General features: G+C 37.6%; 1 long non-coding RNA gene across 1 annotated transcript in view; it reads right to left on the bottom strand.

Annotated features, from left to right (window-relative positions):
• LOC116595768 overlaps window positions 1–24,470 on the bottom strand; it is a 48,893-nt gene that overhangs the window by 8,849 nt on the left and 15,574 nt on the right. The window contains exon 2 of the long non-coding RNA XR_004287855.1: window positions 15,077–15,213. This is a non-coding gene — a long non-coding RNA (uncharacterized LOC116595768). The remainder of the gene's footprint in view (window positions 1–15,076; window positions 15,214–24,470) is intronic.

Below are 24,470 nucleotides of genomic sequence, written 5' to 3'. Positions count from 1 at the left end.
GGAATGTTAGCCTAACTACAGAGGGACACTTCAAGTAAGCAGTTGGAACTAGATAAGGCAATCACGTTAATGGTGTGTGTGCTAAGCGCAGTAGAAGGAAAACAAGTATCCAAATTGACTCTTTGGGTATCAAGTGCAATGTCTCAGAGAAATATAGAATTTGAGCAGAGAGGTTTAAGATACAAAAAGTTGGTTACACTCCTAAAAGAAAAGAATAAAGGCAGAGGTAACAGTGCATACAGAGAGAGGGGCAAGGCTTTTTCTGGAATTTATAGGCAGTTCAATATCATGGAATCAAACATAGGGGATCATAGATAGGGAAAGTAGAGGGGACTATGAGGTTGGATCGGGAATCAAGAGTTAAATGTTGAAAGCCATAAATAAATAAAAGCATAGGTAAAATATTATGTCTACCAAAGAGCTTATATTTTTATCATGTAGGTCAATGAAAAACTATTGAAGAATTTTGGGAAGGCGGGGGGACCATGGTAACACGTGCATGCTGGCACGCTTACTCTGTCTTTCTCATGGCAGGTAGACCGGGGAAACCTAAAACATTTCTCAAATAATCTCCCAGAGAACATGTGTTTTGTACGATTTTCTTCCAAGTAAGTATGTGGTAGTTAAATACATTCAAGGGAAAACTGCATACTTTACCTTCTTGGAAGGCCACAATGCACATTAAATATGCTAAAGTTGTCTCTAGGAAAGAAAACTGCATCATAAACTTAACCCCGGGTTTCCCAAACTTGTCTAACATCTGTGACAGTGTTCTCTATCACAAAAAAGGATAAGCCACGTTTAAACAGAAAGGTAGTTATTAAAAAATATTAAGCAACTAACTGATTCTCCAAGAGGGCCTGGAAGCTAGGATTGTAAGCTGTACAGTGAGAAAAAACCTCAATGGTATACCACAAAGGCTGCTTTCAAGGAAAAGCATTGCTACTACTTAAATCCATTACCTCAGTTCATACCAGTGAGAATTAGGATCACATGTCAGAAATTCTTCTGTAAGTGCTTTAGCAAAGCTGCCCACCTCCACAGCTAAACTCTACAAAAGGTTGACAATTATGTGTAATTTCACTCTGCTCATTCCTAAAACTAATTTTGCAAGTGCCTCTGATTGGAGGAGTCAGGGTAAATGTGACCATTCTGTCTGCAAGAGAGACTAAGAATTTGAGTTCAGGCTCTGACAGAGGAAACAGAAGTCAGACTGAAGGAATTTAAAATGTAGATTCTTTCAAGCATAGTGAATTGCCACAATATAATTAATATCCAGAAGTGTGACTATAGGATTCTTTCCTACCTACTCCCTATACACTAATAACCTCTCGGAAAAAGTATCTCTCATTAACCTACTTTGGGAAACACTGAATCAGAAGCAAGGAGAGACGTAAGAAAGCATAATAAATAAGCCCAAATTCTTAGATCTTTGCAGTTTCTATAACTCACTATTTCCACTTAAAAATTTCCTGTCCTTGTAAAGGGTAAGGATTTACCCAAAATATGATCACTTGTAGCTATCTACTTTATGATAAATATCCAACAACCTCAATATTGGTTAATTAGATATGGTAAAAGTATATGGAGCAAGAGATAATTTTTGGTAGAAAGGCAAAATTTTAAAATGATGCCATCTTCTTTAGTTTTTGGTGCAAAGAAATCCCTTCTCTTCTGTTGGCCACTGTTAGACATTTTCAAGGGTAGGTAAGGATTGTGAATAGAAATTTACCTAGAGGTACATTCCAAAAGAATCTGCTTCTATATCTGATTTGCTTCCATTTTCACATATAAAGTGTGTTGGGAAGGAAAGAAAAAAAAAAAAAAAGAATTTAGGGGGAAACTAAATTGCAAAAGGAAGGAATGTATTAGTTTCCTGAAGCTGCCATAACAAGTGATCACACCTTGGTAGCTTCAAATAATAGCAGTTTCCTCTCTCACAGGTCTGAAGGATAGAAGTCTGGCCTCAATGTGTCAACAGAGCAGCACTGCCTTGGAGCTCCCTAGGTTCCCTCGTGCAATACATTCCTTGCTCCTTCCTATACTAGTGGCTGTATTTCCTTTCTTGTGATCATATTCCTCCAGTCTGTGCCTGAAGGATCACATTCCCTCCTTCTTTTCTGTCTCAAGTTTCCCTTTGCCTTTCTCTTATAAGGACTCTTTTCATTTCATTTAGAGCCCACCCTGATAATCCAGATGATCTCCTCATCTCAAAAGACTTAATTTCATTCGCAAAGATCCTTTGTCCAAATAATGTAACATTTACAGGCTCCGCACATTAGAATGTGGCCATATCTTTGGGAGCAGGGGGAAAGTCATTATTTAATCCACTAGAGAGAAGGAAAGTAAAAGCTAAGTTCACTAACCTTTCTACTTTCCAGGGTCACTCCTGTAGGAAGAAGTAGAACTGGAGGCAAAGAATCTCTCTGATTTGGGGGGTGTGGCATATTAGTTAGGGTTCTACAGAGAACAACTAATAGAATATGCGTGTGTCTGTGTGTGTGTGTGTGTGTGTAGACTCTATCTATCTAGATTTATTTTAAGTAATTGACTCATGAGATTGTGGAGTTGCAAGTCCAAAATCTGCAGAGCAGGCCAACAGGCTAGAGACCCAGAGAGAAGGGCCAGTCTGAGCCCAAAGGCAGTCTGCTGGAATTATTCATTTTTGCTTGGGGGTGTAGTCTTCTGTTCTTTTAAGACCTTCAGCCTCTTGGCTAAGACTCAGCCATATTACAGAGGGTAATCTGTTTACTCAAAGTCCACTGATATAAATGTAAATCTCATTAAAAAAAAAAAAAAAAAAAAACCTCCACAGAAATGTCCTTCAGAATAATATTTGACCAAACATCTGAGCACTGTGGTCCAGGCAGGGTTACACATAATATTAACCATTAAAGCTCAGGTGATTCTAAAATAAAGAAAGTGCGCCCTTCTTTGACTGGAAATTTCTGAAGTCAGGGGTTCATTGAAGGTTACTTTCCAGGACAGCTTGGGGAAGTGTAGCCACCTGTTTTGATAGGAGAGCCTGGAAGACACACGCCTTCCTTCCCTTCTCTTTTCCCTAGCAGTTGTCCTTGGATGTCAGTGTGCATAGATTATAACCAACTGGGCTCTTTAGAACCCGAAAGAGAAGAACCAGAGCCCAAAGTCACTCAGTCAATTGATGACCCATAAGACCTTCTGAGGTTTCAGCACTTGATGTTGACAGAAGTCAAAAAGAAAAAGCCTAAGGATCCTCCAAAAGGTAAAGGAAATGGACATTACCCTTGCCAAAACCACAACAGCAGCAAGAATCAATGACATCAGATCAAATCAAATCTAGAACCTAGGTACTTTCCTTCCTCGCACTCATCAGTGCAAGGTTGAAAGTGTGGGCAGCAGTGGACTCCGCCAGAACCAGGGACCAGACTGGGGGAAGATCAACGTAGGGAGTCAGCTTTACAAGACCTCCTACCCAATACCCATGCACATATGTCCACCATGCATAACTTCCCCCATATACAGGTTCCACCTCAGAAAGGAAAAAGAACCTTGAATATGATGTAAATCTCATCCAAAGGAGATTCAGTTTCCTTTGATTATAAGATTAAGATTTTTTGCATCATCACTGAAAGTTGAAGCTCCTGAGTTAAGCTTAGTTGTTGAGATGTGTTACCTTCTCAAATTTCAAAAACACATAAACAATAGAGTACAAAGGTCATATGTGATTTTGTTATAGAAGTATATTTTATTACATCAAAAATATTTACTATATATTGTTAAATTTTAAAAAACCTGTAAATTGCCAAATAGAATATATATATATATATATATATATATATATATATATATATGCACCGAATGCCTGGAAAGACGTACTACAAAGTGATACAGTGGTTCTCTCTGGGTGGTGCACCTGTGGTTGATTTTTATTTTCCATTTTTAGTTTGTCTATATTCTCTAGATTTTCTACATGAACAACTTTTACTTTGATAATAAGAGAAAGGTAACTACATGGAACATGAGTGCCCTCTTCACTTGCCCGGATTCAATTGACCCATTGACATAAACTTTAATATTCAGTCCCCTTTGAGTTTGTTAGGTATACGTATGTCTCTGAATCTCATCACTGCTTATGAATTGATAACATCAACTCTCTAGATGTGATCAACTATTTTCTAAAGTGTCCACTTGTGATGGATAAAATAATGTGCCCACACTTCATAGAGGGAAATGCCAACCATGAAGCAAGTTGCCAATTCAGTTTTTAAGGTTCAGTTGCATATATCTGACTGACCAGATGTTCTCTCCTCATATGTTGTGTGGCTTTGCCTCACTTGAAGCAGCATTTGAGGACTGTTGAACTTTAATTTTTTTTAAGGTTTTTATTGTGCCTAGAATTGCTTCCCACTTTTTAGCAGCACTATTTTTAAGATGTTCAAATCTTGATTTAGTGTATCTTCTTGTAAGTTTTATTTTCATAGCTGTTTCCTATATTAATGGCTATTGCCTTTTTTTTTTTTTTTCCATTTTATCTTAAGCTCCTGTTAAGGACAGAGCTCTATGATCTATTGTTCCTAGGAATTACTTCAAATTTTCTCATTACTGCAAGACATTAAGTTGCCAAGATATGATTTACTTTAGTAAGTGGCTTTTATGTCATCTACATTGGAGAGTTTTTGTGACTGTTATTTAAATTTCATTTCCCTGGCAATTTGTCTCAGTGTTAAAAAAAAAAAAAATAAAAGAAGAGACTATCTGTAGGAATCTACCAAGACACCTAAGACATTAGATGACCACCACTGCCTCGTTAGGCAGATACCACCACAATAGGTCCCACTGCGCATGAAACCTAGGCAGCCCCTGGATAAGGCTGAGGAGAGGGGTATTCCTTGGCACTGCCTTTCCAAATGTGTTCCTATCAACTGCACACATTTCAGAATATGCTGAAGCAAAGAGAAGACCACAGAAGTGGAAAATTGGACGGCGAAAAAAAAATCCCCTCAGGCAAAGATTTAAAGTTAATTTTCAAGAATGTTTAGGTGGAGAATGCTTGCTGGAGCTCGATAAAGGTAAAGAGTACAATAGAAGCCTTCTGTTCCTATGCTGAGGGACTGTGTTGAACTGGCTGATAAGAAAATGAAATTGTGTCAGCAAACATAAGGTGACGATGAAGGGGTTCAGTTGTGCTGAGGGCTTGCTAAGCAGGGCTCAGAAAACCGTCACCATCTCCATCTGAGAAAGTGATGTTTTACATGTTATTACAGTGCAATATTTGGAGGAATAAAAATATGAGGTTGATAGAAAGAATTAAATTTAAATGATTCCTCCATTGGATGGCAAAATATTCCAATATTTTTATGTAATACATTAAGGAAGAGCAAAGAATTTGAATTATTAGGTTAAAACAAATATTTAAGAGAAGCAAAATAATAACACATGAAATATGAGTCTTAGTTTGAAAGTTGCTAAGATAATTTAGTAGTCGTATTTTATTTGCTGATAATGTCTATGGCCATTACTATTATTCCTTTGATTTATAATGTGCACTTACTTTTAAAATCTCTGGGAACATGTAAATTACAAAATCCTACATGATTTAAACAATGGCATAACTAACAATGGCATTTAAGAATTGTGTTAGCACTACAACATCACTGTTACTCATATGAGCAGACCTTAGGTGTATTATCTCAGAAATTACGTTATTGAATTATTCCCATTCTTGTCATCATATATATTCCTGTTCAATGGCACTAACCTAAAAAATCATTTAAATGTTAAGAATAAGCCTTTTAAGAAGGCTTTAAGAAGGCTCACATTTTTCAGAAATGTCCCTACTAATAATTTTAGAGTTGGTCTAAGTATTTTTTTTCCTTCAGTGACACCGTCTTCAGAAATTGCCCTTATTAAAAATAGTAATAATGACCAGGCACTATGTGCCATATGATGCACCATACATACCAACAATCTTATGAGCTAAGACTATTATTGCATGTGTTTTTGCAGAGGAAGGCAATCAACACACAAAGAGGTTCAATAACTACTTTCTAGTATCACATTGCTGATAGCATAGGCTTAAACCCAAGCTGTCTTGGTGTGGTTTTGAAACAAAGAAGAAACACTTCCCCTTTCATCACTCATCATTTTAAGTTAATTTAAAGTATTTTGTTCTCATTTTTTAAGGCAAATGATAATAACCGAATATTCACTTGTGTGGCATGAATTGTTCATTGCCGAACAACTATATATTCAGAAATGTTTGTATTTGGGGCCAAATTTTTCAACTTTCTGGTTCTGTGTTTCTTCTTTTCTGTTGAAGTCCAGTTGGTAGTTGGGCCAGAGGGACTGAACAGAACAGAAATTTTCTGACGAGGCAGAAAATCAGGAAAAGTTCTGAAAGCAGGCAATGAAGGAAGTTTAAGCAACTAAAACATTCTGCAGTTAAATAGGCAGATGTCCTAGCAGGTGACAGAGTTTGGTGATCAAGTCCCATAAAGTCATTAGCATGAGGAAGATAAGTTCAAAACTATTGCAACCCCAGCCAAATGGTATTCAGAGGCATGTGCCCGGTCTTTAGAAAGGCGAGAGAAGACTAATGCCACTGAACAGAAAACTCAAGCAAGTAGGATGGTGGGATCCAATAAATATAACACTAACCTGAGCTTCATAGCACATACTTCTTTGGATCAGGAATAAAATGTGGAAGTAAAAATCAATCTTGCTGATAAGTTGGAACAAACATTTTCCCAATGGATCAGGGACAAAGCTAAAAAAAACAGTGTTTCTAATAGAGTCATATCCAAGGCCACACCACACCCAAGATATTACTAATGACAAGACATCCTGAAACAGGCCTGTTTCATTTCTCCCATTTCTTAAATAAAGATTACTAAAACACTGAATTGTGGAGCTAGTCCACTTATTGAATGCATTCATCTCAAAATGGGAGCCCTACTTCCATGTCCCTACGTAGAATCAATCAGGACCAGCTAAAATTCCGAGATCCTTTCTTTCCTATAGCCTTTTCCAAATCGCCCCCACAATAGCTGTGGTATGTGTTCTCTTTTGCCTCAGGAAACTAATTATTACCTCATCCAATTCCCAGATCCAAGTCCAATGTTGGGGGTGGGGGAGGTTCTTCCACATGTAACACCGGGAGGGTGTCCAAGATATCCTATCAATTTTGATATTCTCTACCTGGAGATAACATCAGACTTAAGGTTAAAGGGTAAAGGTTCAGTCTATAAGTCTATCCCTCTATACCATACTTCAAGTAACAGTCACAACCCCTAGGTTGTTACTTATGCTTCTGATGACCAACTACAGATTGGAGGGTCTGACAACTTCCTCCTTAGGTTCAATCAATTGGCTAAAGTGGTTAACAGAATTTAGGGAAACACTTTATGTTTACAAAGTTTATTAAAGGATATGATAAAGAATATGAATCAATAACCAGATGATGACATGCATAGGATGAGGTCCCCAACAAAGGAGTGTCGTCAGCATAGAGCTTGGGATCTGTCTCAGTGGCAAGTGTTCTGGTTCCCCAACCTTAGATGTTCTCCAAAAAACAGTCCAAGAAGCTGGGTTTTTATGGAGGTTTTTATGGAGGCTTCACTACACAGTTATATTTGACTAAGTCATTGGCTATTTGCTGATTTTACCTCCATCCCCTCTCCCCTCCCTGGAGGTCAGGAGGTTGGGACTGAAAGTTCCAACCCTTTAATCAGGTGGTTGGTCCTCCTGGCAAACCCCCCATCCTTGAGTGGGGTCCTTAAGTCACCTTCATCAGTAACGCAATGCCCATTCACATTTATGGCTCTGAAGCATTTTTCAGGAACTGAGGATAAAAACCAAATATATCTGAAATATGTATTTTGGTCATCTGAATGAAGAAATATGTATTTCTTATAAATCATTTTATCACACCTCACTTTCTTACACTACATTTGTTTTTCTGGTTGTCTCGTCAGTGGGCTTCAACAACTAAAAGAGACCAGTTCTTAGAATCAACATGCTAGGGCAAAAATGATTTGCTGTTTCCATGAGATTAGCATGCAGTTTACCTGACCAGAGTGAGTCTTTGGTCTAGAACACTGAGAGGAGCTACACAATGAAGTTAAGTGGCCTGAGCTACAAAGTTCAGAAAGATTGAGGTCCAGGAAGTCAAGAAGGTAGATATAGCCAAAGATCATTTATACCATAGTTCCCCAATTTACTTATATTTTATATTAGAATTACAGAGACTTGAAATTTAGGTGGTCTTTTAGGTAATACAGTATGGGAGTCGGACACTCCATTTGTTTAAATGTTTCATCTTAATGTCAATTTTGTGATAAATATATTTAAAAAGATCTAAGATCGTATCAATGGCTTTTTAAACTTATCTCTGTTTTCTTCTATAAAGAAAGTTCAGAGCTTGTAATCATTGTCTGAGATATTCTATCCTTGACCCAGGGGCATTTATGTTTGATAGAAATATCTTTAGCTAGGCTTTCAGGGACTGTCAGGTTTGTTATGAAGACAGTATAGGCAGAAGAAATGCATTGCTTTATCCCCCCCAATTTTTTTTTTTTTTTTTTTTTTTACAAAACATAAATATTCCACAACATTTAAAACATAGAATGCAATCCACTACAAGCATAATCGTGAAGATGTTTCTAGGCTTCCCTGTTTATTTACCAAAAAAGTGAAATGAAAAGAAACACAGTACCTAAACCTCATTATAAATTCCTGAGTGTGCAGTAAAGGTGCAGCTGCTAGCTATTCATCACCTAAACTTTGCTTTGTTTCTATTGACAGATCATTTTAATAACCACAATTCTCCAGTTGATGTAAAGTATTCCACATTTCCATGCTTGAGCAATTTATTATCTAACTGCCTAAAATAGGAAATTTTATTTCTGCACTTCTCCCTGGTAATTCTTCTTCCTAGTACATTTTTTTTTCTCTTAAAAGTGCACTGAATAACAATGTCTTTTCAAAACAATTTCAGTCTGACAGTTTAGTCAAACCTGACAGACAGGATGAAACTATTTAAACAAAAGGTACTCAGTGTCATGTGACCTGTGGTCCTTGAGAACTGTTTCCTATGTTGGTTGACCCAACTGGTGATCTCTTCTGCCTGAATTTATAGAGTGTTTAAATTAAGTAATTTTTTTTTAAGCGGAAAAACTAACACATATATATCAGGGACAATGTTCAGTTCGGCACTGAGTAGGAAGAAAGATAGATGTGTGTCCACTGCCTTACATCTTCGTGTTGTTCAACCTCACTCTCAAGCCTTCCCTCCCTTCTGCTTAATGAGAGGTGGAAAACAGCACTAATTCTTTTTATCATGGTTGGTCTAAGAATCAATACCGCAATGACATTCTTTTGAGCAGTAAGGCATCTCTCCCATATTGTACCCTAAGTTAATGATGTGACAAGATCCTAGAGAAAATACACTTCAGTTTTGTTTATGACAATAAATGAGGCTTGGGTTGTCAACTTGTTCACTTTATATATTGAGCTATGAAGCTGAAAAATACTGACTACACATGAAATAAGAAATCACAGTGTTTTGTAGAGATGAACTTCATCACATCTCTTTCATGCCATTAACTAGCTGAGTGTAAACTGACTTGAGAACAACCTGATAAAGTTTATATTTTTAGTCTGGGCAAAAAGCAAATGAGAGCTCAAAAGGCTATTTTCATCACCCTTGATGATTTTGTTCTTCATTGCGTTTCTTTATTTCTTGCTAAAGCTATTTTGCTAAAGGCTACAATATACTGAGAATTAGAGCTAGTGGAGTGGAAGTAAGTCAGCTTTGAAGCTAAGTGGCCAGACTGCCTCCCTCCGGCAAAAGTATCTCCTTATGATAAAGCAGAATTCTTTTATAATGGGCCTGGTGAACTTCTAAGAGATTACCCAAGTGTCAGGCCCAGTTTAGAATGTACTTAGGATACCATTTGGAAGGAAGAAAATACCATGTTTGTTCAAGTAAGCCTTAAAAATAACATTCAAGATTTACCTTCTTTTTCCCTCCTGCAGGCAAGGCAGAATGAAGTTAAGGATAAAGGGAAACCTATAATCAGCATCAGGGAAAGGGCTCATAATGGTGCACTTTTGAAATATAAGAAATAGTTTGGAGGGAGCCCAAATAACTTCTGTGTGCCTCCACCAACTTCTGGTTCCATATAAGATCTTCTAGTAGTCAAATCACTATAGGCCTTCTAGTAGTCAAATCACTATGGCTTTGAGGCTGCATCCCTTGTACTGAAAATATCTTGTTCTGGTCCTCAGCTGCTCTTCCCAAGGTATTCTCCAATGCCCACTAGAGTTAGTTTTGAACAAGAGTAAATCAATCCTGGTTACTGTCATTGGAAAGTCTTACTGGTCGGAGATGGAGTCCTTGCCAGCATTATCTTATTGCCAAGATCTGGGAAGACAAAATTGTCTGGATCAATATTTACTGACCATGTCTCAATACCCTCTTCACAGTTTCCCAGGATGTAAGGTTGAGGAACACAAAATGAGCTACATCCTCTGCTGGTCCTTTGCTATTTTTTTTTTTTTAAATGTGTACTGTGGGTTCCTTCTCTCTCATTCTCTCTCTCTCTTTCTCTCTCTCTTTTAACAAAGAAATACAAGTGAACAAGATAAACCAATGGTGCACAGAGTACTTCCCCAAAACCTCTGCTGTTTCTCCCAAGCGATCTATTATAGGGCAATCAACAGTCCAATGTATTTATTTATTTATTTCTAGAAAAAATATTACTTACAAGATTATTGTGCATCTATAGATAAACTTAACTTACATAACTCTACACAACCCATCAGTATTTCTATCCCAAATTAGAAGAATTCAAGTTTTATTCCTGAATGATCAGGAGGTACTTGTCTTATATGTCTGGAACTGAAGAACATTTCCTAGTGCCTTTCCTGAAGCAGAGAAAGTTTAGCTTCAAAGGTAAATTATACCTTCTAAAAACCCATGCTGTCAGACAAGATGAAGAGGCAGTCCTTTATTAAAAGTCAAAATGAAATAACATAGAAGCAAAGAAATCATATTCCTAAATCATTTTTACTGGGAACCAACCTATGTAATATGTGCCCGTTATCTACCTAAGTGCTTGATACATGACATCTGTGGTATTATCCCGGGAAGCCTACAGAAGTATGTCAATCTCTGCCGAATAGAATTTGGATCTAGCATTTTTTAAAGAAATATTTGTCTTACACCATACACAAACATAAACCCAAAATGGATTGAAGAACTAAATGTGTGACCTGAAACCACAAAAGTCCTAGAAGGAAATAGTAGCAGTAATCTCTCAGACATCAGCCTTAGCAACATTTTTCTAGATATGTCTCCTCAGGCAAGGGAACACAAAAATAAAAATAAACTATTGGGACTACATTAAAATTAAAAACAAAACAAAACAAAATGAAACACCTTTGTGTAGTGAAGGAAACTAACAGCAAAACAAGAAAGGCAACCTACTAAGTGGGAGAAGTATTTGCAAATAATATATCTGAAAAGTGGTTAATACCCAAAATATATAAAGAACTTACACAGCTCAACACCAAAGAACAAGTAATCCAATTTAAAAATGGAAAAAGAAACTGAATAGGTATTTTTCCAAAGAAGACATACATTCCAATTTTAGTAAATGTGTTGCCGAAGTGAGCACCGAAGAAGACATACAGAAGGCCAAGAGACAGATGAAGAGATGTTCAACATCAGTAATTATCAAGGAAATGCAAATCAAAACCACAATGAGATTCCACCTGACACCACAGAAGACAGAGTGTTCAACACTAGTTGTTGTAGCAAATAGCCCCCAAGCCTCAGTGGTTTAACACACACACACACTCATGCATGCATACACACATGCACACACACACACACACACTCACACTCACATGCAGAGTGAGTGTGTCTCCAGGGCAAGGTTCTTTCCCGACTTTGTGATTAAAGGATTCTGGCTCTTTCCATCATGTGACTCAGTCATGTCTGAGTCTTTTGCATTCATCCTCAGAGCACAGGGGAGAGGACAGTTTAGCTGAATATCTCTGGAAGATTTTAGCACATAGGACAGAAAGAAGCTAATACCACTTCCATTCACATTTCATTAGTTAAAACTAATCACGTGGATGGATCTCTAAGCTAACCTCAAAAGAGGCTATGAAATTTTCTTCCAGTGTGCTCAACCAGTGAATGGAATGGGTTAAGTATCTAACCAGGGTCTGCTACAATGCCCTTGACAACAGCAAGTTTCTGCTGAGTTATTGTGAAGTTTGTGAAGTTCTTTATAACCAACTAAGCATGAGCAGAAAGCCTAATGTAATTGTTGCTCTCATCACAAATCCTGTGAAACTTATTTTAGAAACCTAAACATATTATGGTATTTTAGCAAGGGTGATAGGTCATTTACTGAAACTATGCCTGGAAAGTCAAACTTCTCACTGCTTTGTCCCAGGATTGGAGATGCTGGGAATCTATTCAGAGAATAATAGCATGAAATGGCAAAATTTTGTGTGAGGGTACTTCCTGGCTCTATGTTGGGACTCTGGCCTCTTTCATGAACAGGACTTACAAATATTCTCCAGCATTAAGAAGAAATTCCTTTAAGTTCTTTGGAAAATAATAAATCCTAAGGAGATAGAGAATGCAAACCGTTTTGATTTCATTTCAGGGTATGGAGTCATTGTGAGTATGTGGGTAGGGGTGTTGGATAAGTTTGGGCAGTTCTTCTGAGTGTGGGACAGTGCTGGTCACTCAGATTGGGCTCCAGCCACAATTCATGAAGATACATGCCTCAGCCTCAACACAAGGTCTGAAGTAAGGACAGAGGAAAAACCAGAAAGAGAATTTCATGAACCCAAGTAAGATGTCCAGGAAGGCCAGGCAGCCCGGCTCTGTGGCAGAGTACCAGCCTCAGCAGGAAGGGGTCAGCGCTGCAGAGAATCAGAGTAATTGGCAGGACTATTTTCTGAGCATATATGTGACAGGAGGAGTGACCTCTGGTATAGACTGAGAAGAAATTTGAGAAGATGGTGGAGGCAGGGGTCAGTGTTTTTCCTGAAGAGCTAAAGGGAAAGACCTAAAACTATACCAGTTTGTGGTTATTGTTGGGCCTGAATTTTTACCTCCAAATGTGAAGTAACTGGGGACATCTGGCCTAGACTGTCATAGGCAGAACAGTACCCGCAACCCCCACCCCATTCCTCCTCTCCAGAAGAAATTCCTTGAGAGGATATGTTTCCTATGACATGTTTGCCCAACTCACTTCAGGAATAAGATTAGGCTGCTAAACTAAGTTTATTTTTTGTAGCTCTGGATCTCTTTGGTTTTCATCTCTGTTTCCTAAATTATCTCCATTGTTAGTGAGAGTTAAAGGGGGAATTTTAGAGAAATTAAATTGTCTGAGGCAGACTATTAGCTACTAGATAGAAAGCTCTCCTTTCAAAAATCACCTAAGTAATGACTAATCCCATGCTGCTCTTCTCGTCATTTCTATAATATTCATACAAAGCATGTTAACCATTATTTCTTAGATAGTTAAGAAATTGGAATTCATTTCCATCATTCTTGTTTCTTTCCAGAAATACTCACTTTAAAAGGAATGCAAATCAAAACTACAATGAGATATCACCTCACACCTATCAGAATGGCTAAAATCAACAACACAAGAAACACACAGGTGTTGACAAGAATGTGGAGAAAAAGGAGCTCTCTTCCACTATTGGTGGGAACGCAAACTGGTGCAGCCACTCTGGAGAACAGTATGGAGGTTCCTCAAAAAGTTAAAGATAGAATTACCCTATGAACCAGCAATGGCATTACTAGATATTCACCCAAAGGATACAAAAATTCTAATTCCGAAGGATAGATGCAATCCTATGTTACAGCAGCATTATTTATGATAGCCAAAACATAGAAGCAGCCAAATGTCTGTCAGTTGATGACTAGATTAAGAAGATGAGGTGCACATTACAATGGAATGTTATTCAGCCATAAAAAAGAATGAAATCTTGCTGTTTGCAATAATATGGTTGACATGGATGGAGCTAGAGAGTATAATGCTAAGTAAAATAAGCCAGAGAAAGAAAAGTACCATATGATTTCACTTATATGTGGAATTTAAGAAGCAAAAGAGCAAAGGGAAACACAGAGAGAGAGAGAGAGAGAATGAGAGAGAAAAAAAACAAAAACAAAAACAAGAAACAGACTCTTAACTATAGAAACTAGAGAACAAATGGGTGATTACCAGAAGTGGTGGTGGGTGAGGGGGTGGGTGAACTAGGTGATGGGGATTAAGGAGGGCACTTGTGATACGCACCAGGTGTTATATGGAAGTGTTGAATCACTATATTGTGCAACTGAAACAAACATCAAACTGTCTGCTAACTAACTGGAATTAAAATAAAAGCTTACAAAAATAAAATAAAATAAAGTAAAATAAAATTAAAAAGCCAGTGACATATAGTACACTGAGGATGATGTATTCAAGTGTTTCAACCATTGCAGAACCTCAAGGGCAGGGTCTTTCATGTTCTATGGATCCCTTGTTCTTTCCTGAATTTCTGATACAGGTCAAATGTAATACCCCTTACTTTTTAGCATATGGTTACATTCAAAATAGACATATGGAGGACATAGGGAGATGGAGAGGAGAAGGGAGTTGGGGGAAATTGGAAGGGGAGATGAACCATGAGAGACTAAGGACTCTGAAAAACAATCTGAGGGTTTTGAAGGGGCGGGGATGGGAGGTTGGGGGAGCCAGGTGGTGGGTATTATGGAGGGCATGGATTGCATGGAACACTGGGTGTGGTGCATAAACAATGAATTCTGTTATGCTGAAAGGAAATAAAACAAAAACAAAAACAAACAAGCAAACAAATAAAAACCAAAATATACCACTCTGCATGGCCTCATATTAGTTAGTCCCAAACCATTGGTCTAGAACCTCTAAGTAACCACCAGTGAGTGGTGTCTGCTTGAGTTCTTTGGGTGGATCAGCTTTCTTGCTCTAAAAATGATATATAACTTCCTTCTAAAACACTGTTAAGGATGTGGTCTTACATGCTTCTTTATAGAACTTACCTTTCGGCATTTCCTGGAAAGTCTCTCTTGGGAATGATTTTTGGTAAATTCACATAAGATATAGTTTCCTCTTTGTAGTTGTGCTCTCATTCTGGGTTTTGGGGGCCATGTTCCATTTCCTCTCTGTCTTTTTCTCTCTGAGAAGATATTATGACAAGTAGTACTTTATAAATACTTATTGGGTAAATCCATGGCAAATACAAGGTACGCTTATTTGTACCTTATATAAACACATCAATTCTCATGTCAGTGTCTTGCCAAGGTTAGTTATGTGCATAATTGGGTTAAGACCCAGGAAAACATTGTGTCACGATATAATGGTATCAGGCAGTACCAACCCCAAATTATAACACTTCTAGGTAGTGAGGCCTATAACAAATAGTTGATAAGAAGCAAGAAATTGTAAAGAAGAAAAAAAAAAACCAAAACACTTTTCTCCAAGCATGAGCACTAAATAGTCCAACTCAAACAGCAGGTTTCACATGGTGGGTATATAGCCCATTCTATTTGTCCTTGGGCTTAGTCCATTGATATGGAAGACTGAATCCAAAATTTTCAGAAGAGGCTATATGCATATCTCATGCTCAAGGAAGAGCATTCTTTTTTGGACCTTATTCCTATTTACTCCCAATACAATTTCTTGATCCTTTTGTTTCTTTTTACTCATATTCCCCACCAAATTTCTATCTCCCTTTTGCCCGGCCTCTGGCTTGGATTATTAGGAATTTTCTCTTTCCTTATCATTGGAAGCAGGGGTAAAAAGAAATATGGAAGAAGATGCTCATGGATATTGATAGAATCTGTAGAAAGCCAGTAAATTTGTACTTCAAAGATTAAGCCCTCTGGCATATAGTAAATACTTCATGAACATAAGAGTGTCTGTCTCTTCAACATTGAGTTACCTTACAGATGTTCTTTTTCTACTACTTTAGACTCAGAAGGAGGTTAGGAGGAAGAAGGTAAATCTGTTACAACAGTGTTCTCCATGACTATTTTAATTCATTCATGGTTAATTTGAAGCAATGGGCTCATTCCATCGATGAGTAAGAGTATAAAACTTACAGCAATGAAAACATTAATTGAGGTACCCTGGAAGACTGAGAGAGTTCTTGATCCCAGAATTTTTCTTTAACTAGAACTATTGAAACTAAATTATAAAGTTCTAGGGGACAATCAAAATAAACCTGGGTGGCTCAGTTGGTTAAGCGACTGCCTTCAGCTCAGGTCATGATCCCAGAGTCCTGGGATCGAGTCCCACATCAGGCTCCCAGCTCCATGGGGAGTCTGCTTCTCCCTCTGACCTCTCCTCTCATGCTCTCTCACTCTGTCTCTCTCTCAAATAAATTAGAAAAAAAAAATTTAAAAAAAAATAAATCTATCTATCATCTATCTCTTCAGTTCATTAAATGAAGTAGAGACAAGCCAAGCTTTTAGGTCCATTATTTAATATTTTATGTAATCAGAGATAAATATTTTTCCTGGCTACAGGTTTTGGGGCTACTGATACCTCTTGAGAATGATAGCCTAAGCAATAGCAAAAAAGAAAAATTTCCCAGAAGTTCGTATATATTTTATGTTATATAAATATATATGTATACATATATTATGATATAAATATTTTTATGATGCAATAACATATATTACAATGATAATATATATAATACACAATTATATAATATATATTACAGTGATCTTATCTGAATCAGATGGTATGTTTTGATTTTCCTCTAGGGTAGTGACACTACTAATGTGAGTTTTTCATATATTATTTTAGTTGATTTACTTCCCAATTATTTTGCTGTTCATTAATGTCCTCTTCATTGGGTAGGGGAGTGTAGGGGTGAGAGGTAAGTACAGCAAAAAGGAGAGATTTAGCTCGGATGAATCAAGTTTGCATCTTATTATGAGCAAGCATAACTGTATAATTTTTATTTATTTATTTATTTTTATTGGCGGGGGAGTACAAATGGAGAGGGGGAGAGAGAGAATCTTACGCAGGCTCCATGCCCAGCACAGAGCCCAGTGCAGGGCTCAATCTCATGACCCTGAGATCATGACCTGAGCTGGAATCAGTCAGTGGCTTACCTGGCTGAGCCATCCAAGTGCCCTTTCAGTGTATAATTTTTAAAAAGAAGAGTAAACCAAAGGTTTAAAAATGGTAAATAATTATTTGTGTTTTTGCCTATTAATATGTTTTCCTTTAATTATTATATAGAGTTTTCATTATATTTTATGAACATTTTGAAGTACACTGAGATATGTTCTAACATTTATAATTATAAAATATTTCTAATAAGGTAAAGTTTATGGAAAATCTGCTTAGGATTGTTTTATTTAGCTAATTGTCTCTATAGATATACATAATTTTTGATCTAATTACTTTAAATGCTATAATACTATAATGAATTAACACAGATATTTTATATCTTCACTATTGAAGGTACTATGCTATGGGTTAATAAAATCTGTGGACCAGTAATTACATAAGAAGCATTACATAAGAAGTAAGCACAGAATAAGTGGTCAGGATATTAAGAAACATTTCACTGGTACTTCAAATACAGCATTTCCAGAAGGGACCTAATCATTTATCCTCAAATTCTCACTTTTGGTACCGAAACACTACTATATGTCTCATATTCTGGCTCACAATATTGTGCTCCTGGAGTACAATCAATATACTACACATCCTATCTCAAGAGTCATCGACTAATCAACTAGCTTCCTTTTTCTCTTTCACACTTTCCTCTGACCCTTGTAATCACCAAGTCATATCAATTACTGATTATATCTTCATGATCACATTGAGTTTTTGTCCTTTTCTTCCACTGTGTTAGTTCAAGCTCATAATGTACTGTCATGTCAAAACTACCGTAATATATTTCTTTTTACTATCTCTACTCCTACTTTTTTCATCCACTTACCACAAACTGGTCAGAGTGAACAGCCTAATGCAGAGAGATGATGGCATCATTCCTCTTACAGAAAAACCTTAGGGTGTGATCCATTGTATCAGTCAGGCTTTGTGACTCCAGGCTCAGAAACCAGTCCTGGTTTTTCAGCAATGAGAATGGAATATAGTGACAGGCTTAATGGGAGGCTGGCAAACTAGATTTGAGAAATGTATGTGGGGACAGGTCAGTTGGAAGGGATCTTCTAGAAATAAGTATATTTTAGCAAGAACAATTGGGTCAGGAGGCTGCTGTTACTGCTATAGGATGCCATCAGCAGCAAGTAAGAGAGGCATCTTTCCTGTTGACTTCTGTAGTGTGCGAAGAGGTACTGTATCATATAGATACGGCATGTAGTGGAGAGGCCCCAAATCAGGAGAGAAGTTAGATACTGGATGGTCACTTCAACCAAGCCCACACCTAAGGGTGGGGGGTAGAAAAAAACAAACAAACGAACTGAGAAACATTTGTGAAATTCACAGTCTAGAGGTATAGGCTCTGTAAAAGACCGAGGTCTAATCATAGGACTATAGAACACTTCCCCTTCCCTCACATCTCAATACCACATTACTAAAGTCCTGTTCACAGCAGTTCCTTTTGCTCGTTGCAGCATATCCAATTGCAAAAAAAAAAATTACAAAGTATACTAAAAGGCAAAAAGCACAATTTGAAGAGAGCAAGGATTAGAGCCAGACATGTCAGGGACATAGGAATTATCCAACGAGGTATTTAGAACAACTATATTAACATGGTGAGGGCTCTCATAGATACAGTAGACACCCTGTAAGAGAGATGACCAATGCAAATAGAGCAGTGGGAATTCTAAGCAAGAACCAGGAGAAAATGCTAGAGATAAAAAAACACTGATAGGTAGGAAGAATGCCTTTGATGCACCACCTAGCTGGGCCCCCTAGTAGACTGGGCATGGATGAGAAAATATTCTTGACCTTGAGGATATTTGAATAGAAACTTCAAAAGCTAAAAAGCAGAGAGAACAAAAACTGAAAGAAAGAAAAAATTCCAAGGGCTGTGTGATGATGACAGCAGATATAGCCCAAGCATAGTGAGAGTCCCAGGAGAACAAAGAGTCCCAGGAGAACAGAAGAAATATTTGAAACAATGAATGAGAATTTCCCCCAAATTAATGTCAGACTCCAAACCACAGATCCAAAAAGTTCAGAGAACAACAAACAGGATAAATGCCCTCCCCCCCAACCCAACCACCAAAATACACCACGGCATATTATTTTCCAACTACAGAAAATCAAAGTTAGAGAAAAAAATCCTGGAAGAAGTCAGAGAAAATGTTGGGTGAGGAATGTATAGATACCTTTTGTACTGCTTTTATTTCTTTTAAGGTTTAAATTAGTTCAAAATAAAAACCTAACAAAAATTACCTGGATTGTCCTCACCAGCTCCTCTAGTCTAGTGTTTCTCAAAGTTCTTTCTGTTTTTGCACCTCCCTCAACCACCCAAGAGCCTTTAAGGCATTTTTCCTAATTATCCTTCCTATAAATATTGAACACCACAGATAGATTGCATATGTTCATTTACTATATGTATATCTCTGCTTTATATATAAAAAGGATAAGTATTTTTGCTCCCTAGACCCCAAATGCCCCTTTTGAGAATTTTTGCCCTAGTCAGAAGTAGTGGCACTCTCCTCTGACCTTCCAAAACTCATTACTTCTGTTGTACAGTTATCAAATGTTGTCTTGTATGTATGTCTTTCCTACCAGATCCATTAGCTTCTTAAATCAATGGTGCTGTATCAATCATCTTATATTCCTTCCCCATTGGCTGGCACACACATCACTCAAAAACTGAACCAATTTAAAGCAGAGATTAAATTCACCTGACTTGTGTATTTAATAAATATGGTGGAATTAAAATAGGCAGGAAATACAAAAGGTCATATTTAAAGTAAAGATAATAGAGTAAGAAACAAAGCAAGTTTGTAAATGTTGGTGATTATTATTGGACTAGAAGTTTATTTGGGTGAATAGTGAGACATTGGGCCAAAAGATAGGTGTATGAATTTACAGTAAATTTATTCACAATGTGATTTATTAAAAAGAGCACATGATTTACAAAATAAAATAAAATAATAAAAAAAAAACCAGTTGCTGCCTATGTGACTATGGACAGAAATTTAATGTTACTGTTAGGCAAGAAGGTTGGCATGAGTGATAGAAGATGGACCTTAGACATTCTGATGAAAGCCCCAAGCAAGGACCGCCCAGGGACCACCCCATTCTACACTACAGGGATGTAGTGACATCCTTGCAGAAGAATTAGGTTTATTGTGCAGAAACTTGTCTCTCGTTCTTATTACACCCATGTCTCTAGAATGGAAGTAATGTTCTAGTTTCCTACCCCATATAGGCAGTTGGAAGACATTCTGGGAAAGGACATGTGTAGCTGGATAATTATTATATAATCCAGGATTGTCACTCAAATGTTGGGACCCTAGAACACACGCAAAAGAAAAAAAAAATTGATATAAGCCCACATCCTGGAGTTTCTGGGACCGTTGTCTCTCTTGACTGGTCTGCTCCTCCCTTGGAGTGTACTTTAATAAAACCTGGCTTTGGGGCACCTGGGTGGCTCAGTGGGTTAAGCCGCTGCCTTCAGCTCCGGTCATGATCTCAGGGTCCTGGGATCAAGTCCCGCATCAGGCTCTCTGCTCAGCGGGCAGTCTGCTTCCTCCTCTCTCTACCTGCCTCTCTGCCTACTTGTGATCTCTCTCTGTCAAATAAATAAATACAATCTTTAAAAAAAAACAAAACCTGGCTTTACTTTTATTTTGCTGTCCTAAAATTCTTTAATTTGGCAGAGAAAAAAAACAAGGTTTCTTTCCTTTTCCATCTCACTCTCCATCACATTACCTGGATTAGAGACTTAGTGTGGAACCTGGTTAGTCACGTAGACTGGGCTCAGAGGGAAAACAGCGACTGCAATCCTATTCCCTTCTTGTTTCCTTCTCCTATGTGAAAGTCATTCTTGGCCCAACACTTTTCCAGAAATTTGAGGTGACAATAGATTTTCTCTTTTCCTAGTATTCAAAATCTAGCCCAATATCATACTAAAACTCTAAACTTTACCAATGAATTCTTTTCTCAACCAGCTGGGATTTCCTTCAGCCTGAGAAATTTGCTGTGGGATAAAGGTTATGCATTCTCCTCCTTTAGATTTTTCATGGGTGACAGAAATTAGACTGTTTGTCTGTCAAAGTCCAGGCAACATACACCGTGCTCTCCAGTGGACCCCAGGAAGCCATCCTTACTTAGCTGAAGAATGGAAGCCCTACCTACTCCACACTGACGAGTCCCTCCAGGGAAATCCTCACCACCATAGTTCTCAAGTCACTGTCAGTCTTGCCTCCTACCTAGAAGCTGGAGGTAGGTGATGGGGTAATGTTGGCAGAAACAAGCACAAAACAAGTTTTGCATAGATGATATAGGAATCACTTTAAAACTGGAAGTGTAATGACATCTAGTATATTTTTTCTGGCCTTAGAGATATTGGCTAGAAACTGAGATTATAAGACATATATATGGTTATATTTTAAAGCATGAGTACTCTCACACAGTTATACTCAGGAGATGCCAATCAGTCTTTTTTAATTATCACTATTCTCTCCCTTTTCTTAAAAATCCTTTTTTGAACTAAGTGTTTTACCCAATCCACAAGTTCAATTCCATAAATTGAAATATTTCATATTTCTGTACATTTTATCCATTCATTTCCATATAATGGAAAAGAGAAGGGATTGGATTTTTAAGTAAACATAATTAAGGGATATTATGTATAAATATAGAGTATATGAAAAGTTAAAAGTTGCATCTTGTGTGTTTGGAAATAACTGAGAACAGCAACAACAAAAGTATATTAAATATTTCCAGAGATTTCTATTTGTCCCTCACTCTCCTCAGCCATAATGAGAATTCAGAACCAAATAATGTTATTAATTTATAACTGAAAATAAAAGACGTCACAGTGGGTAGAAGTCCATTCCATTTCCTCAGTGCTCTGCCTCCACCCACTTAGGGGTGTTTTATGAAAGATCCTCCACCATTGTGACCAGCAATATTGAAGTCTTCTTTCTTTCTTGAAATATCCCCATAGATTTTAACAATTTCATGGATTTGTAGATACCCACGGATTTAATGATTTTAATAGCAAACCTTCTTGAACCTATTTATAGTTCAGTAGTTTACCATTTACAGGATAGTTTTACTATTATATAGAGAAATACCTGCCATTTTTTGAATGAAGTCACCGCTTTAAGGCCAAGGAGTGCCATCAAAACCCCTAAATCACTCACCAACAAGAGCTAAGGTGGCCTGAAGGAATCTGGGAAGCTGATAAGCTGGCATATCTGAGCAGCAGTCCGGTCTGCCAGAGATCAGATCAAGAGAGCATCCACACCCGTGAGCGAGGGAGTAGAGTGTGTGAAGTCCAGTTAAATAATGTGAAACTACTGGCAGGCAACAAAAATAATTGGAGAGACCCTCTTCAGAAGGGTGAAACGGAAAGGTAATTGGGGAGGAGCATGAAGCAAAGAAGAATTTTGACACAGAGCCAACGCACTGTCTTGGCCTCCACCATTTTCACATTCCCCTCATTTGGTTGAGACTCAGTCTGGGCAAAACCTGGCTTGGAAGTTAAACGTGGTAACGACTAACAGCTGCTTGGCTGCCTGAGTAGCAGACACTTAATCTACATTTTCCGGGGTAGAGGACGAACATATTTCTCCAGCAGAGGCAGCTCCTTGACACTAATATCAGTGAACATGCTCTCTGTGCCTTTCATGATTTTGTAAACTTTGATCACTGTTGCTTCATCTTTCATGTTTGCGGGCTGAATGAGTCTTTAGTCCTTCCACATGTGGTAGGCTCCCTTTCCCTTCAGTAATTTCAGTTTATAGTTCTCCAGACGTTCCTCAACGCCATTATTTCTGGAGGTGGATCAAGGGAATTTTCCAGGTGTGGTTTATCCATTGTTTTGAATAAGGACAAGGCAATCATTTCTATCTGATTTCTCCGAGATATCTTAAGGAAAAAAAAAAAAAAGAAGAAGAAGAAGAAGAAAGAAAGAAATCCCAACATGTTTTGGGCTCCAAGTGCTCTTTGAACAGTTGTGTTCATGGAATAATAGAGTGCTTTCTCCATATTAGGTCTTGTTAAAATACAGATGCTAATTAAGTAGGTCTGAGGTGGGGTCTGAAATTCTATCTTTCTAGGAAGTCCCCAGGTAATATTGCTGGTGTATAGACCACACTCTGAGTAGTGGTGGATTAGTCCGATAACTATCAGAGTTTTTCTTTGTGGCAGAGGAAAAAAAAAGAAGAATGTGTATTATTCCCCCCATTCAACTTCTCGCCCCCCCAACTGTAACTTTTTATTTTTCTAAATTTACTTGTACTTGTTGATTTCCCTATGAACACAAAAACATAGCCTGTCACTGCAATTTATGTGAATTCAACGTTACAAAATTTGGAAGTGCTGAACGGTTCCCAAATGCATTTTCAATTTTATTATATGCTTCTTGTGACATCATGCAACTTGACCTCAAGGCAAAGACATACTTAGAACAGAACAGGTTGGCAAAGAACTGGAATGATACCCAGTAAGTAGTGACAAAAACGAAAAACAAGGCTCCTGACACCACAAGTACATACAAAATGACATGGATAGTGATCAAGGAATTTGACTATCTCTAGTCATAACTCTAGCAAAAGTTGGTGTCAGGGGCCAAAAATCTGTGCTACCCCATTATAGGGATAAAGAAATGCAGAATTTGGTTTACAGTTAAAAATCTAGTCTGGGGGTAAAGTGGGAGTGACTGAGGTATAAGAGTTAATACTGTACTAGAAATTAAAAACTGTGGGTTAAGGTAAATAAACTCGGTGTAACTTTCCTTCTGCTAGGAGAAGGAGGGAGGAACCCACTTAAATCTAGGTCTAGTTGGAAGATAATACCATCTTATGAAAGTTGTTTTAATAAGCTGCACACTTCCTTCCTTACATCAGTTTAAGAGATTGCAGAAAAAATCAGGTATGCCCCGCTTTTATGGATACTTTTTAAAATTGCCCAATGGGGACCGCAGGTCTAACATAAGTGGTGGGAGGGGGATGCCATAATGTCTCATTTAAATAAAATTATTTATCTGGATAGTATATCCTTTCATTAACCAATTCTTTGTATATCTTTGTGCAAAATATTGACACTGTAATTTTTTAAAAAAATCTTTTCGAACATCTAAATAGATTCACTTATATTTCTTCTCTAAATGACTATTTCACACCTGTTTTTAGGATTTCTTTCACGTAGGGCAAGCTCCACTATTTTAACACTCCTGCCCCTCTTCATCTCCTCATCCGCCTAATTGCAAGTACTGGAACAAACTGGGCGTGAGAAACTTAGCCCCATCTCTCTTTT

Source organism: Mustela erminea, chromosome 1 (assembly GCF_009829155.1).
Source record: "Mustela erminea isolate mMusErm1 chromosome 1, mMusErm1.Pri, whole genome shotgun sequence".
Classification (NCBI taxonomy): Eukaryota; Metazoa; Chordata; class Mammalia; order Carnivora; family Mustelidae; genus Mustela; species Mustela erminea.
This window is presented reverse-complemented; position numbering and strand designations above follow the sequence as displayed.